The sequence below is a fragment of the Bos taurus genome, chromosome 2, assembly GCF_002263795.3.
Source record: "Bos taurus isolate L1 Dominette 01449 registration number 42190680 breed Hereford chromosome 2, ARS-UCD2.0, whole genome shotgun sequence".
NCBI classification, from domain to species: Eukaryota; Metazoa; Chordata; class Mammalia; order Artiodactyla; family Bovidae; genus Bos; species Bos taurus.
In genome coordinates, this window is record NC_037329.1 from 70,938,539 (window position 1) to 70,955,343 (window position 16,805).

Here is a 16,805-nt window from a genome sequence, read left to right on the forward strand (position 1 = left end):
CTTTGCTTCCAAAGAGCAAGTGTCTTTTAATTTCATGGCTACAGTCACCATCTGCAGTGATTTTGGAGCCCAAGAAGATAAAGTCTGTCACTGTTTCCATTGTTTCCCCATCTATTTACCATGACTAGAAGCTACAAAAATGAACGTGGTAACCACAGGGTCTGAATAACAGATGGATCCTTTTGAACTGAATGTTTCTGCCCCCCTCCCACCCAAAATTCATGTGTTCAAACTCTACCCCACAATGTGATGGTGTGAGGATGTGGGGCCTTGGGAAAGTGGTTGGGGTGAGATAAGGTCACGAGGGTGGAGCCTTAGTGCCCTTATAAGAGTCATGGGAGAGCTTGCTTCCTGTCTCCACTCTGCCATGTGAGGATACAAGAAGTTAGCCATATGCAACCCAGAAGAACTTTCACCAAACATTGGATACACCAGTTCCATGATCTTGGACTTTCCAGCCTCTAGAAATGTAAAAAATACCTTCTGTTGTTTATAACCACTCAGTTAATGGTATTTTGTTATTGCAGCCCAAGCTAAGGTAACAGATTAGAGAGTGAATATTATTATTAGAATCACTCCTATCCATGATTCCTGGCCTGGTCTGGCCTCTGATTAGATATGTGACTTTGGGCAGGTGCCAGAGCCTATCTGAGACTCATCAATATTCTATTTATCCCCATTGCCCATAAGATGATTTGAGAGCAGCTGTAGCCAACTTTCCTAACACCGCTGTTTTAATGGCCACCTGCTCTGTGCCTGATACTTTTCTGCATTCTTGGAATACAGTGAACAAAGCAAGCAACAATTCCTACCCTCAGAGGGTTCATATTGGGGTGGGAGGGTGTGCCCCAAACTACCCCTTCCTCTTTATAAGTCATTCACAAAGACCAAAACTCCTCCAAACTTACTGAAGGCCACCTCTTAGTGTGACAAGCCTCCATGTCCTGCATGGAGTAGGCCTGCCCTCTGCTGACTCATGAAAGAGCCAGAGCAACAGGAAGGGGCACAAGATGGGTGCAGATGGCTGGCCCACCACCAGGTCAGTGGCAGGGCACACCAGTTAGACCACTTAATTCAGTGTTCAGGGCCCACACCTGCCCATCAGCCTGTAGGTACTAGAGAGCCTTGGGGCTTTCTTTGAGTTCTTTTGAAAAGTGCTTTCTTCAGATATACAATCTCCAAAGTTGACCCTGCCAGGGACTCTGAGCCAGGAAAGATTTTACTTCTATTGTTTCCCTTGATGATCACTTTGATATCAGCAGCCCCCCACCATGAGGCCTTAGTGCTGCTTCCCCCGTGAAAACTGGCCAAAGAGTACACTCAGGTCCTTCTCCTAAACCCTGCTCCCGTAACACAGGACAGTTATGCTAGGAGCTTCCAGCAAGAACTGGGAAAGAACTGGAAGACAATAAAGGGAGGTTAAGGAGCCCAGAGCCCTGACGGTCCTGCTACAGAAACATGGCTCTCTTCCTGCTAACTTCTTTTTTTTTTTTAACAGTTACTACAAAATATTAGCTATATTCCCAGTGTTGTACATTATATCCTTGTAGCCTATCTTACACCCAACAGCTTATATCTCTTAATTCCTCATCCCTATATCACCACCCCACTACCCACTGGTAACCACTAATTTGTTCTTTGTATCTGTGAGTCTGCTTCTTTTTTGTTACATTCACCAATTTATATTTTTTTTAGATTCCACATGTAAGTGATATCATATAGCTTTCGTCTTTATCTGTCTGACATTTCACTTAGCATGCTATGTTATGCTATGCTAAGTCACTTCAGTCGAGTCTGACTCTGTGCAACCCCATAGACGGCAGCCCACCAGGCTCCCCTGTCCCTGGGATTCTCCAGGCAAGAACACTGAAGTGGGTTGCCATTTCCTTCTCCAATGCATGAAAGTGAAAAGTGAAAGGGAAGTCGCTCAGTCGTGTCCGACTCTTAGCGACCCCATGGATTGCAGCCTAACAGGCTCCTCTGTCCATGGGATTTTCCAAGCAAGAGTACTGGAGTGGAGTGCCATTGCCTTCTCCATCACTTAGCATAATGCCCTTCAAATCCATCCATGTTGCTGCAAATGGCAATATTTCGTTCTTTTTTATGGCTGAGTAATATTCCATTGTATACGTGTACCACATTTTCTTTATCATCTCTTGATGGACACTTAGGTTGACTTCCATATCTTTCCTGCCAACTTCTTGGCCATTGCCATGGCCCTGCCTCCTGGGAAATGGCTGAGCCACCACACCAAGACTATCAGACTCTCCTCAAGTCCAGATTCAAGATAAGAAAGCCAGCCCCTCTCTCACTCTGCCTAATCAAGCCCGACTTCACATATATGGCTCACTGGTGGGGACCCTGTGGGAGTAACTCCCTTACAGAAGCCCCAGCCTCTAGGAACAGGTTGATGGCCTCCCTGCTGGACCACAGCAGGGATACAGCAGCTTAGTGCAACACAACAAGCCCACACCCGATCAGGAGGAACCCACGCAGCAGCCGCAGGAGCCAGGGCTGTGGGGGTGTGGCAAGGGGACTGTCTCCCTGCAGTGGAGGAGGGGCAGCAGAGAAGGTGAGCAAGATGAATCAAATGGTTCAAAGTCAGCCACAGACTGGAATAGAAGACTGGCCCAAAATGCTCCACTGAGTCCCCCACCTACATTGCCCAGAGAGTTCTGCTCTCCCTAAGCCCCCAAAGGGTGCTTTAATAGCTGTTTCCCTATGAAGCCAAATGTGTATGCAGTGTTTCCTAATAAAATGCAAAGGCTGTCTGAGGCACTCCAGCCCCTCTTTTGGCTCTGAGGTGTAATTAATACATAAATTAAGCTCCTACAGCCTTACAAATGCCCAGGAAAAAAAAAAAGAAAAATATAATTAGCTTGCCTGTATGACTCAATCTGTCAGCTCTGAGCTAATGCCACATAACAGATCCTGAGGGCTTCGATCCAGTGCTGCTCTTGCCCTGCTCTGGGGAGGTGGGGTTTTTATGGTACCTGTAGGGAGCCAGGGGCTCTGGGCATGGGCATCCCAGCCAGCAGAGGGCTATGAGTGCAGGCACTGCAGGCTGGGGGCCAGGGCAACCAGGTAGCACCCAGGGACCTGCAGAGGTGGCCCCAGGAGATGGCGAGTGGTGGAGAAAGCAGCCCCAGGGACCAGTCTATGCATTGTCCAACTGTGTCCTTCTCTGGGCAGAACTTGCAGCAGGGGTGAGGGGAACAGAGAATTCTACTGAATCTAAGATTCATCTGTCTCTTCTACTCTGTCATCTCTGTCCCATACCATCTACAAGAGAAAGACTGGAAAGGGAAACAGAAGCTGGAGAGGAGAAAGGAGCCATGACCGTAATAGAGTTGATAACCACACACATGATTGTGTGGCATCGAGGGCTTTCTCATAAAGGGTGTCACTGGATAGTCAGCACTCTGGGAAAAGGACAAACAAATAGGTTTTTTTCCTTCCACACATTATTTATATTACAAAATCAATATGTGTTTGTTTAAAAAGTATTTCAATAAGAGGATGAAGTAAAAAGTACCCCTAAACATTTCTCCCCCGACTCTCAATCCCCGGGGGATTATATCATTAATAATTTATCCTGTTATTGTGTATTCTTTCTCAGTGCATTAATATTTGGAGCAATAATTACTAAAAGGGAGATGTTGCCTTGCATGTGGTTTGGCAACTTATGGGCTATTCACAGCTGTGCTTGTGCTCAGTCGCTGAGTCGTGTCTGACTCTTTGCAGCCCCATGGACTGCAGACTGCCAGGCTTCTCTGCCCATGGAATTTTCTGGACACAAATACTGGAGTGGGTTGCCATTTCCTCCTCTAGGGGATCTCCCCAACCCAAGGATCGAATCCTCATCTCTTGCATCTCCTGCATTGGCAGGTGAATTCTTTGCCACTAGTGCCATCTGGAAAGCCCTAATTCACAATCACCTGCACCATATTGTGTACACACAGCTCCATCTTACGGTTTTTAGTGACTGCACAGCTGCCAGCATATGAAACAATTTATATATTTTTTATTTATGTTTACCACTTCATTTATGTAGTCTTCTATTAATGGGTTTTTGGCTTATTTCTAAAAGTAAACTTTTTGACTTATAGAAATAATGCTGTGGAGATATTTGGGGATGGTATTATTTTTCTTGAATATTATTTTTCATAAACGCATTTTTTGTTTAAGGCAAAGAAAAGTCTAGCTGAAAGGATTACAGTTCCAAGCAATAAAGGCCCAGCTATTAGAGGCACTGTTCTGATTTTGTAAATTCAATTTCAGTTCAGTTCAGTCACTCAGTCGTGTCCGACTTTTTGTGACCCCATGGACCGCAGCATGCCAGGCCACCCTGTCCATCACCAACTCCCGGAGTTTACTCAAACTCATGTCCATTGAGTTGGTGATGCCATCCAACCATCTCGTCCTCTGTCATCCCCTTCTCCTCCTGCCTTCAATCTTTCCCAGCATCAGGGTCTTTTCAAATGAATCATCTCTTCACATCAGGTGGCCAAAAATTGAAGTTTCAGCTTCAACATCAACATCAGTCCTTCCAATGAACACTTAGGACTGATCTCCTTTAGGATTGACTGGTTGGATCTCCTTGCAGTTCAAGGGATTCTCAAGAGTCTTCTCCAAAACCACAGTTCAAAAGCATCAATTCTTCAGCACTCAGCTTTTTTTACAGTCCAACTCTCATATCCATACATGACTACTGGAAAAACCACAGCCTTGACGAGGCGGACCTTTGTTGGCAAAGTAATGTCTCTGCTTTTTAATGTTCTGTCTAGGTTGGTTATAACTTTCCTTCCAAGGAGTAAGCGTCTTTTAATTTCATGGCTGCAGTCACCATCTGCAGTGATTTTAGAGCTCCCAAAAATAAAGTCAGCCACTGTTTCCACTGTTTCTCCATCTACTTGCCATGAAGTGGTGGGACCGAATGCCATGATCTTAGCTTTCTGAATGTTGAGCTTTAAGCCAACTTTTTCACTCTCCTCTTTCACTTTCATCAAGAGGCTCTTTAGTTCTTTTTCTCTTTCTGCCATAAGGGTGGTGTCATCTGCATATCTGAGGTTATTGATATTTCTCCTGGTAATCTTGATTCCAACTTGTGCTTCATCCATCCCAAAATTTCTCATGATGTATTCTGCATGTAAGTTAAATAAGCAGGGTGACAATATACAGCCTTGATGTACTCCTTTTCCTATTTGGAACCAGTCTGTTGTTCCATGTCCAGTTCTAACTGTAGTGTCTTGACCTGCATACAAATTTCTCAAGAGGCAGGTCAGGTGGTCTGGTATTCCCAGCTCTTTCAGAATTTTCCACAATTTATTGTGATCCACACAGTCAAAGGCTTTGGCATAGTCAATAAAGCAGAAATAGATGTTTTTCTGGAACTCTCTTGCTTTTTCCATGATCCAGCAGATGTTGGCAGTTTGATCTCTGGTTCCTCTGCCTTTTCTAAAACCAGCTTGAACATCTGGAAGTTCACGGTTCACGAATTGCTGAAGCCTGGCTTGGAGAATTTTGAGAATTACTTTGTTAGCATGTGATATGAGTGCAATTATGCGGTAGTTTGAGCATTCTTCGGCATTGCCTTTCTTTGGGATTGGAATGAAAACTGACCTTTTCCAGTCCTGTGGCCACTGCTGAGTTTTCCAAATTTGCTGGCATATTGAGTGCAACACTTTCACAGCACATGCAACCCAAATACTCTTTTCTAAACTAGCATTTGGGTTATGTGTTCCCCAACTGGACAAGAAGGGCAAAGGAAAACTATACAGACTTCTAATCTACTGATTCTGCTCTTTGGATCCAACACCAAGCTGGCTGAGCCCTTGCTGGTTTGTCTGGAAGTCGCTGACCCACCACTGAGGGACATGGGCCAAATTACACTACACACAAGAAGAGTGAGGTGGGAGACAGCAGGTCACCTGGGCAAGGGCAGGCACCCACAACTTCAAAACTCCTTCAAAACTCCTCGTGAAAGGGATAATCCCTGTGGGAGGCACAGCTCACCAAGTCACAGGCCCTCCAGTCCCTGTTGTAGCTGAGCAAGGTGGTCATATCCTCCTTGTTCTGTTCAAAGTCAAAGATCTGGAAGTTCTCAGCAATGCATTCAAGTGTCACCAACTTGGGGATCACGATCAAGTTCCTCTGCATGGGGAGTCAGATTAGCACCTGGGCAGTGGCTTTGATCCTGGGATCCTCCAGTATGGAAGGGTCTTCGGGCTTGGCCCAAGGGCCTGTTGGGAGAGCCTAGGGGACTGTAGGCAGTCACTGCAATGCCTTTGGAGTTGCAATACTGCATTAACTTCTCCTGAGTGAGGTATGGGTGGCACTTGATCTGGTTAACCACCGGCTTGTATTTTAAGCCAGGTTTGTTTAAGATCTTCTCCACTTGGAGATGGTTAAAGTTGGAGACTCCAATAGCTTTCACCAGCCCTTCATCCACCAGCTCTTCCATGGCTGTCCAGGTATCCATGAAATCTTTCTCACTGGGAATCACATTGCAGTCCTCATCCAATGGGAAGAGTCTTTCCCAGTCTTGAAGCCCGTGGGCCAGTGGATGAGGTAGAGGTCCAGGTAGTCCAGCTTTAGCTTCTGGCAGGCACCTTTCACCAGGTCCTTGTGCAATATGCACCACAGCTTGCTGACAATGAAAAAGTCCTCACACTTCATGACCTTCTCCTGGAGCTTTGCCTGGAGGGCCAACCCCATCTTGTTCTCGTTCTGGTACATGTGGGCACAGTCAATGTGATGGTACCTAAGGTCAGTCACCACCTTCACAGCCTCCGTCACTTTGCCTGGAAGGGACTTCCAGGTGCCCAGCCCAAAGATGGACATCTTTGTGCCAGTGTAGAGCACAATGTGGTTGGCCATGACTGCTGAGATCCACTGACTGGGATCAGAGGACCATCGTACATATTTTTTTTAATAATTTTATTTATTTTGCTATTGTTGTTTAGGTGCTCGGTCATGTCTGATTCTTTGCGACCCCGTGGACTGCAGCACATCAGGCTTCCATGTCTTTCACCATCTCCAGAGCTTTCTCAAACTCATGTCCGTTGAATTGGTGATGCCATCCAATCATCTTGTCTTCTGTCATCTCTTCTCCTCCTGCCTTCAATCTTTCCTAGCATCAGGATCTTTTCTAATGAGTCAGTTCTTCGAATCAGGTGGCCAAAGTACTGGCACTTCAGCTTCAAGATCAGTCCTTTAGGGTTGATTTCCTTTAGGATTGACTAGTTTGATCTCCTTGCTCATTTTGGCTGCTCTGGATCTTGGAAGCTGTGCAGGCTTTTCTCTAGTTGCAGTGAGTGGGGGCTACTCTCCATTTGCAGCGCACAGGCTTCTCCCTGTGGTGGCTTCTCTCGTTGCAGAGCACAGGCTCTAGAATGCAGGCCCAATAGTTGTGGTGCAGGGGCTTAGCTGCTCTGTAGCATGTGGGATCTTCCTGCGACAGGGATCGAACCCATGTTCCACCACTGGCAGTGGATTCTTTACTACTGAGCTACCAGGGAAGCCCCTTTCTTACATTTTTTTAAAGACTTTAATTTTTAGAGCAGTTTTATGTTCCCAGTAAAATTGAGAGAAAGGTACAGAGGTTTCTCAAGTGCCCCTGCCCCACATGTACACAGCTTCCCCAATTAGCAACATCCTCCACCAGAGTTGTGTGCTTCTTACCAATGATGAACCTACACTGACACATCATTATCATCCAAAGTCCATGGTTTACATGAAGATGTAGTCTTGGTATTGTACATCTTATGGGTTTGGACAAACAGATAATGCCTGTTACCACCATCAGAGTAAAGACAGAATATTTTCACTGCCCTAGAATTTCTCTGTGCTCAGCCTCTGTTTTTCTTATGTTTAAAGATAGAAATAAAACAAGAGCTAGGAAGATCAAGTGACTTTCCTGGGGGTTACACAACCAGAAAGTGACAAATCCTACCTTGAATTCATCTCTTCTGACTCCATACCCAGTTTTTTTTTTTTTTTTCTTCATCGAGCCATGTGGATAGGGGAGCAGGAGACAGGACAGGCAGGAAGAAGAGAGAGGGCTGTTGGGGAGGGGGAAAGGGGTGGAAATTTCCAGAAAAGAGGCAAGGAAAATCAAGAGGGGCTGAGGATGAAGTAATAAAAGGGGCCACAAATAATTATCCTAAAAAATGGTTGAAAATATTTAAAAAGCAACATTTGTTAAAGCAGTTCCTTGCAATCTTTTATATAATTACGAAACATTGGAGCCATCGTAGTGTTGTTATCCAGGGAGATTTAGTCCATGATTGAAGACCCGCTGGAGGGAGCCCTGTACAAGATCACAATGGTCATCCCCAAAATGACAGAGCAGCATGGTGAAGGGCTGGGGTGAGGTCTGCTCTGGGGCTTCCCAGGTGGCAAGTGGTAAAGAACCTGCTTGCCAATGCAGGAGATGATGATAGGCACAGATTCAATCCCAGAGTTGGGAAGATCCCCTGGAGGAGGGCAGAGCAACTCATTCCAGTATTCCTGCCTGGAGAATCCCATGGACAAAGGAGCCCGGCAGGCTACAGTCCATGGGGTTGCAAAGAGTCAGACACAACTGAAGTGACTTAGCACACACGCACATGGTTGGCTTGGGGCTGGGGGGTAAACAGAATACAAAATTGTATGTAATGAATTAAAAGTCTTTAAAGATGTACATGTGAACAAGAGCAGATAAGATGGGGGAAATGAAAGAAGTTGTTTTTACAGTGATGATCTTGGATAGGTATGGTCCTTGCTCCACCAGTTTCTTTTCCTGCTGTGATAAGGCATCTTTGCATACCCTCAGCCCTGTGAGGTCTGGTCCAGGAACTGTAACCATCTCCCCCAGCCCAGAATCATCTCTCTGCAGTGTTTTCAGAGCCCAGACCAAGGATGGGGATGAGGGGCAGGGGAAAAGCCTCCCATCTCTGAGGTCATCTTTGTCATGGGGGAAGCAAACATCTGACCTAGCTGGGCTGTCAAAGAACAGATCTGGGTAGCTAGGAGATGTCCTCCATTAATGGACCACCTCCCTCCCAACTCCCAGGTGATGACAGCTCCCTTCGCTGAGAGAGGAACAAGGAAATCCAGTGACTGGAGGATAAATCCTGAAATGATGGGGGCAGGCTAACCCCAGGCCAATTGTCCTGGAAAGGAAAGGTGACAGGAGAGCAGGGCAAGATTCTTCTAGAAGTATCCTGATATTTGCATGTCCTTATAGCACGTGTACTATTGTTCACTTAATGTTTATATCAACTCCCTTTTAAAGATGTTTTGGTTAACCGTAATGAGGTACCATCTCATGCCAGTCAGAATGGCTGCTATCAAAAAGTTTACAAACAATAAATGCTGGAGAGGGTGTAGAGAAAAGGGAATCCTCTTTCACTTTTGGTGGGAATGCAAACTAGTACAGCCACTATGGAGAACAGTGTGGAGATTCCTTAAAAAACTGGAAATAGAACTGCCATACAACCCAGCAATCCCACTGCTGGGCATACACACCGAGGAAACCAGTATTGAAAGAGACACATATACCCTAATGTTCATCACAGCACTGTTTATAATAGCCAGAACATGGAAGGAACCTAGATGTCCATTAGCAGACGAATGGATAAGAAAGCTGTGGTACATGTACACAATGGAGTATTACTCAGCCATTAAAAAGAATGCATTTGAATCAGTTCTAAAGAGGTGGATGAAACTGGAGCCTATTATACACAGTGAAGTAAGTCAGAAAGAAAAACACCAATACAGTATACTAACGCATATATATAGAATTTAGAAAGATGGTAACAATGACCTTATATGAGAGACAGCAAAAGAGACACAGGTGTATAGAACAGTCTTTTGGACTCTGTGGGAGAAGGCGAGGGTGGGATGATTTTAGAGAATAGCATTGAAACATGTATATTATCATATGTGAAACAGATTCCAGTCCAGGTTCAATGCATGAGACAGGGTGCTCAGGACTGGTGCACTGGGATGACCCTGAGGGATGGGATGGGGAGGGAGGTGGGAGGGCATTCAGGACGGGGAACACATGTACAACCATGGCTGATTCATGTCAGCGCATGGCAAAAACAACTACACTATTGTAAAATAATTGGCTTCCAATTAAAAAAATAAATAAAAAATAAGTAAAAATGTTTTGGTTGTACTGGGTATTCATTGCTATGCACAGACTTTCTCTAGTTGCGATAAGTGAGGGCTCCTCTCTTGATGCAGTGCACAGGCTTCTCATTGTGGTGGCTTCTCTTGTTGCAGAGCACAGGCTCTAGGGCACATGGGCTTTTGTAGTTGTGGCCCATGGGGTCTAGAGCATGGGCTCAGTAGTTGAGGCACATAGGCTTAGTTGCCCCACAACATGAGAAATCTTCCCAGACCAGGGAAGATTCTTAACCACTGGATGACCAGGGAAGTCCTCAACTACCTTTTAATTAAATACTTTCATCTGTTCAAAAATACCTACCCTAAATGGAAAACCATAAAACTATTAGTAATAAATGAAAAAAAAAAATTCTCCCATAATCTTCTCACTTAGCTCCAGTGGCTTGGGCACCATGCTTTGGAAATGCTCATGAACTGAGAAGTACAGGGAGGAGCTTTGGAATTCAGCAGACTGGGGTTCACCATCAAGGAGCAGATGTTGACTTCTCCAGCCTCAGTTTCCACACCAGTAACAGTACACCTTCTTCCAAAGAGTCAGTGAAGCCACAAAAAAGTTCATAGCTCAAAATGGTAGCCATACTGGACCTTCTCAGCAAGAAGTCAAAATAAGACAAAGTTCCTTTCTATTCCTGAACCCAGAGCTCTTTGTATACAGAGAAAAGAAGACAAGATGAGTTGGTGGGGGTGGTTGCTCGTCTTCCCAGTCCAGGTCTAATGGACCATCAGCATTTCTCTTGGACACTGATAAAGGAGGAAAACTCAAAGCTCAATACAAGGCATGACATCTCAGCCACTGCCAGCCTCCCCACAGGGAACAAACTTTGTGTGCTTCAGTAGCCACCCACCTGTCACTTCCCCTCAAGCCTTCTTCAAGCCCACTTGAAGCTTCTTAGCTTCATGATCTAATCCTCTGGTTATCTCTGCTTTCTCTGATGTAATTTCCAAAACATGTCCAGTTTTTCTGCTGTCTACTCACTTTCCATCCTGGGCAAGGACCCTTTGGGAGGCTTCTACCTGGCTGTCCTTTGCTGCCCCCAGATCAGTCCATATCCACCACCCCCCTCCAGAGTGGTGAAGACTCTGCCTCACTCACCCAGTGCTATGGAGGGTCTCCTCACCTCCACCCTTGATGCGTGGAAATGGTTCCTATCAAGGTCCCAGGACTTGTAAGTAAACCCAACCCATGCACACATCTAGACCCTCAAGTCTCTGGACAGTGCACCACCTTTCACATCTGAAGGCACATAGAGATCAAAGGGAAAGTGGAGGTGATTTGCCCCCTCCTCCAAGGTTAGAGGAAGCCAACATTTCTGCCACCAGAGCCTCCCAGCACCTGGGGCTCAGATGGGAAGCTCTACTCTGCAGCATCCCAGATGCTCACCTGCACCTCCCTTGAAAGTGCTTCTCTCCCAGAGGGTGGGGCCCTGCACTCCCTACCTTTCTCCAGGAGGCAAAGCCAGGCTTACATGATTAGGGACAATCCTCCACATATTATTTATTTTTTGTATATGGACTACAGAATTAATAAATTATAGACATTATAAAGCACATGCAAAAATTATGTTAAAGAGGAAGATGTGCTCAATCGTGTCCAGCTCTTTGCACCCCTGGGAACTGTAACCTAACAGGTTCCTCTGTCCATGGAATTCTCCAGGCAAGAATACTGGAGTGGGTAGCCATTCCCTTCTCCAGGGGATCTTCCTAATCCAGAGATTGAACCTAGGTCTCCCACATTGCAGGCAGATTCTTTACCATCTGATCCACCAGTGAAGCCCTGGTAAAGCATAAAAAGGCTTTATTTTCTCCATCCTTGTCTTCAGTCAGACTCTGTCCCTGCAGGACATCTCAAGCAGATGTCCAATCCTATTAAAAGCTTTAGTCTCATATCCATTTAGTGACTACTTCCTCTGCCCTTGGCCAGCCCAGGCCAGGCCTCTGGGTTCTGCAGAAAAATGAGCACAGGGGCTCTGCACTTCACGCCCCTGCCTCTCTCCAGTAAGTCCTTTTCTCCCTCAGAAGTTGGCCTCCAGAGGAGGGTGAGGGAGAGGCGTGACCATCACTTGCTGACCGGGTGCTATGCTACCCTCTCTCAGGCCATCTGTGTAACCAGGCACCTACCACATCTCAGGCACTCTGCTCTGTGCAACACTGGGCAGTAGGAAGAGGAGGTGACCCAGACAGATAGCAGCACATCCTTGCTCTTCACCAGCTCCTGGAATGTAGGAATATCTTCAAGCAGGGAGGCTAAGCCATATTGTAGGGAGGCAGGCATCCACTATCAGCGTTATTTCCTGCCACTCCACATACTGTCCCCACACCCTTTGCCCCATTCTTCGACCATCTGGAGGCTGCAGGCAGCTCTGTGTATACAGACTCATCGCATACTGCCCCCCAAGATTCCTTTTAAGCAAAAACACATCATCACAGGCACCCACGCTGCAGGACGAGTGACCCACAACACCACCCATAGAGCCACATATGAAAGATTAGACTAAATAGCTGAACACTCTCTCCTGAATTAGAAGGCTCAATATTGTTACAATGCCCATACCAAAAATCCCAATGACACTTTTAACAGGGAAAAAAAATACCCTAAAATTCATATGGAATCTCAGGGGATACCCAAAAGTCAAAACAATCCAGAAAAAGAACAAAGTTGGAGACCTCACACTTCCTATACTACAAAGCAACAGTAATCAAAATGGTATGGTACTGTCAATGAAACTAAGCCATGCCCATGGGGCAACCCAAGACGGGCAGGTCATGGTGGAGAGATCTGACAGAATGTGGTCCACTGGAGAAGGGAATGGCAAACCACTTCAGTATTCTTGCCTTGAGAACCCCATGAACAGTATGAAAAGGCAAAATGATAGGATACTGAAAGAGAAACTCCCCAGGTCAGTAGGTGCCCAATATGCTACTGGAGATCAGTGGAGAAATAACTCCAGAAGGAATGAAGGGATGGAGCCAAAGCAAAAAGAATACCGAGATATGGATGTGACTGGTGATAGAAGCAAGGTTCGATGCTGTAAAGAGCAATATTGCATAGGAACCTGGAATGTCAGGTCCATGAATCAAGGCAAATTGGAAGTGGTCAAACAAGAGATGGCAAGAGTGAATGTCGACATTCTAGGAATCAGCGAACTGAAATGGACTGGAATGGGTGAATTTAACTCAGATGACCATTATATCTACTACTGAGGGCAGGAATCCCTCAGAAGAAATGGAGTAGCCATCATGGTCAACAAAAGAGTCTGAAATGCAGTACTTGGATGCAATCTCAAAAATGACAGAATGATCTCTGTTCATTTCCAAGGCAAACCATTCAATATCACAGTAATCCAAGTCTATGCCCCAACCAGTAATGCTGAAGAAGCTGAAGTCGAACGGTTCTGTGAAGACCTCTGAGATCTTTTAGAACTAACACCCAAAAAAGATATCCTTTTCATTATAGGGGACTGGAATGCAAAAGTAGGAAGTCAAGAAACACCTGGAGTAACAGGCAAATTTGGCCTTGGAATATGGAATGAAGCAGGGCAAAGACTAATAGAGTTTTGCCAAGAAAATGCACTGGTCATAGCAAACACCCTCTTCCAACAACACAAGAGAAGACTCTACACATGCACATCACCAGATGGTCAATACCGAAATCAGATTGATTATATTCTTTGCAGCCAAAGATGGAGAAGCTCTATACAGTCAACACAAACAAGACCAGGAACTGACTGTGGCTCAGATCATGAACTCCTTATTACCAAATTCAGACTTAAATTGAAGAAAGTAGGGAAAACAACTAGACCATTCAGGTATGACCTAAATCAAATCCCTTATGATTATACAGTGGAAGTGAGAAATAGATTTAAGGGCCTAGATCTGATAGAGTGCCTGATGAACTATGGAATGAGGTTCGTGACACTGTAGAGGAGACAGGGATCAAGACCATTCCCATGGGAAAAAAAATGCAAAAAAGCAAAATGGCTGTCTGGGGAGGCCTTACAAATAGCTGTGAAAAGAAGAGAAGCAAAAAGCAAAGGAGAAAAGGAAAGATATAAGCATCTGAATGCAGAGTTCCAAAGAATAGCAAGAAGAGATAAGAAAGCCTTCCTCAGCAATCAATGCAAAGAAATAGAGGAAAACAACAGAATGGGAAAGACTAGAGATCTCTTCAAGAAAATTAGAAATACTAAGGGAACATTTCAAGCAAAGATGGGCTCGATAAAGGACAGAAATGGTATGGACCTAACAGAAGCACAAGATATTAAGAAGAGGTGGCAAGAATACACAGAAGAACTGTACCAAAAACATCTTTATGACCCAGATAATCACAATTGTGTGATCACTCACCTAGAGCCAGACATCCTGGAATGTGAAGTCAGGTGGGCCTTAGACAGCATCACTACAAAAAAAGCTAGTGGAGGTGATGGAATTCCAGTTGAGCTATTTCAAACCCTGAAAATATGATGCTGTGAAAGTGCTTCACTCAATATGCCAGCAAATTTGGAAAACTCAGCAGTGGCCACCGGACTGGAAAAGGTCAGTTTTCATTCCGATCGCAAAGAAAGGCAATGCCAAAGAATGCTCAAACTACCACACAATTGCACTCATCTCACATGCTAGTAAAGTGATGCTCAAAATTCTCCAAGCCAGGCTTCAGCAGTATGTTAACCGTGAACTTCCAGATGTTCAAGCTGGTTTTAGAAAAGGCAGAGGAACCAGAGATCAAATTGCCAACATCCGCTGGATCATCGAAAAAGCAAGAGAGTTCCAGAAAAACATCTATTTCTGCTTGATTGACTATGCCAAAGCCTTTGACTGTGTGGATCACAATAAACTGTGGATAATTCTAAAAGAGATGGAAATACCAGACCACCTGACCAGCCTCTTGAGAAACCTGTATGCAGGTCAGGAAGCAACAGTTAGAACTGGACATGGAACAACAGACTGGTTCCAAATAGGAAAAGGAGTACATCAAGGCTGTATATTGTCACCCTGCTTATTTAACTTATATGCAGAGTACATCATGAGAAACGCTGGGCTGGAAGAAACACAAGCTGGAATCAAGAATGCCGGGAGAAATATCAATAACCTCAGATATGCAGATGACACCACCTTTATGGCAGAAAGTGAAGAGGAACTAAAAAGCCTCTTGAAGAAAGTGAAAGAGGAGAGTGAAAAAGTTGGCTTAAAGCTCAACATTCAGAAAATGAAGATCATGGCATCCGGTCCCATCACTTCATGGCAAATAGATGGGCAAACAGTGGAAACAGTGTCAGACTTTATTTTTCTGGGCTCCAAAATCACTGCAGATGGTGACTGCAACCATGAAATGAAAAGACGCTTACTCCTTGGAAGGAAAGTTATGTCCAACCTAGATAGCATATTGAAAAGCAGAGACATTACTTTGCCAACAAAGGTCCGTCTAGTCAAGGCTATGGTTTTTCCTGTGGTCATGTATGGATGTGAGAGTTGGACTGTGAAGAAGGCTGAGCGCCGAAGAATTGATGCTTTTGAACTGTGGTGTTGGAGAAGACTCTTGAGAATCCCTTGGACTGCAAGGAGATCCAACCAGTCCATTCTGAAGGAGATCAGCCCTGGGATTTCTTTGGAAGGAATGATGCTAAAGCTGAAACGCCAGTACTTTGGCCACCTCATGCGAAGAGTTGACCCATTGGAAAAGACTCTGATGCTGGGAGGGATTGGGGGCAGGAGGAGAAGGGGACGACAGAGGATGAGATGGCTGGATGGCATCACTGACTCGATGGACGTGAGTCTGAGTTGAACTCCGGGAGTTGGTGATGGACAGGGAGGCCTGGCGTGCTGCGATCCATGGGGTCACAAAGAGTCAGACACGACTGAGAGACTGAACTGAACTGAACTGATGGTACTGTCATAAGGAGAGACATGTAGACCAATGGAACAAAATAAAGAGCCCAGAGATAAACTCTTGCATATATGGACAAATCATCTTCAACTAGGGTGTCAAAACCACACAGTGGGGAAAGGAGAATCTCTTCAATAAATGGTGTTGGGAAAACTGAATATCCTCATGAAAAAGAATGAAGTTAGACCCTTACCTTGTGCCATATATTGATAGAAAAATTAATTCAAAATGGATTAAACATCTAACTTTAAGACCTAAAACTGCAAAATTCTTAAAAGAAAAACACAGGGAAAAATTCTAGATTAGATTTGGCAGTGATTTCTTGGATTTGGCAACAAAAGCACAGGCAAAAAAAAAATGTATATATATACAAGTGAGATCACATCAAAGTTAAAAATTTCTAACAGTAAAGGACATGGTTGACAAAAAGAAAAAGCAACCAGATTTGGATAAAATATTTGCAAACCATGTATCTGATAAGGGGCTAATATGAAAATTATATAAAGAACTCATAAAACTTAACAGCAAAAACACCCCCAAACAACCTGATTTTAAAATGGGCAGGATTTCCCTGGTGGTATAGGGGATAAGAATCCACCTGTCCATGCAGGAGACACAGGTTTGATCTTTGGTCCTGGAAGATTCCACAACTAACCCTGTGCGCCGCAACTACCGATCCTGCTCTCTAATGCCTACAGGTTACAATTACTGAAGCCCATGCACCTATAGCCCATGCTCCACAAGAGAA

General features: G+C 44.9%; 1 pseudogene; it reads right to left on the reverse strand.

Moving 5' to 3' along the window:
• Positions 1–5,967: 5,967 nt before the first annotated feature.
• On the reverse strand, positions 5,968–6,879 carry LOC616930 (aldo-keto reductase family 1 member B1-like; annotated as a pseudogene).
• Positions 6,880–16,805: the final 9,926 nt, after the last annotated feature.